At 41.3% G+C, this 1207-nt stretch overlaps 1 pseudogene; it reads left to right on the forward strand.

The window, feature by feature from the left end:
- The first annotated feature begins 509 nt into the window (after positions 1 to 509).
- Positions 510 to 976, forward strand: LOC102852914 (annotated as a pseudogene).
- Positions 977 to 1207: the final 231 nt, after the last annotated feature.

Here is a 1207-nt window from a genome sequence, read left to right on the forward strand (position 1 = left end):
AATGCTAAATACTGTATTGGAACAAACGAGGGAAAGTACTGTTTAAAAGGAATATATGATTAGCGATTATTGTATAACGACAGTCCAGAATAGAGATACATAGCAAAGTGAATTGGGGAAGGAGGAAATTATGTAACTATGAATGAATTTTTTAAAAAAAAGAAAATAAAAGAAAAAAAAAAAAAAAATGTGCAACAATACATGAATGAAATTCTAGCTTTTCTATAAACTTTCATTTAAATTGAAATAAAAGAAGATTTTGAAAAAGAGTAAGAATGAGTCTTTTGTGAAAGCAATGGGAACAAGATTTATAGCCATTCTGCATATAATGACCTATTGGCAGCACCATCATAGAAAGTGAAGAGATTAATATTGTGAACAGCTTCAATTTGCTTGATTCCACAATCAACACCCTTGGTACCAGCAAGCAGGATATCAAAAGGTGAATCACGGAAGTGACTTGTTGCTCCGCCTCTTTCCAGTCTCTTTCCTGTGGCGGAGTCTGGAGACGACGAGCAGACATGGCACCTCGTAAGGGAAAGGAAAAGAAGGAAGAGCAGGTCATCAGCCTTGGACCTCAGGTGGCTGAAGGAGAGAATGTCTTTGGTGTCTGCCACATTTTTGCATCCTTCAATGACACTTTTGTTCATGTCACTGATCTCTCTGGCAAGGAAACCATCTGCCGTGTGACTGGTGGTATGAAGGTGAAGGCTGACCGAGACGAATCCTCACCATACGCGGCCATGTTGGCTGCTCAGGATGTGGCACAGAGGTGCAAGGAGCTGGGCATCACTGCTTTACACATTAAACTTCGCGCTACAGGAGGAAATCGAACTAAGACCCCTGGACCTGGGGCCCAGTCTGCCCTCAGAGCCCTTGCCCGTTCAGGAATGAAGATTGGACGTATTGAGGATGTCACCCCATCCCTTCCGACAGCACCCGCAGGAAGGGTGGTCGCCGTGATCGCCGTCTGTGAACAGGACTCATCAAATTATTGTTTTCTGTTAATAAATTCCCTCATGTAAATAAAAAAAAAAAAAAAGGTGAATCACATTGGGAAAATCTTTTGTCAGAGATATCTCCAGAGTACTGAAGAGCAATGATGTCTGATCCAGGACATGGTCTTCACAATTATTTGCTATGATTCAGAAAACTTGATAACGACTAGGGATGATAGAAGGAAAATTGTTACTTTTGAGCTGTGGTG

Source organism: Elephantulus edwardii, unplaced genomic scaffold (genome assembly GCF_000299155.1).
Source record: "Elephantulus edwardii isolate Elephantulus edwardi_28Jun2011 unplaced genomic scaffold, EleEdw1.0 scaffold00081, whole genome shotgun sequence".
Lineage (NCBI taxonomy): Eukaryota > Metazoa > Chordata > Mammalia > Macroscelidea > Macroscelididae > Elephantulus > Elephantulus edwardii.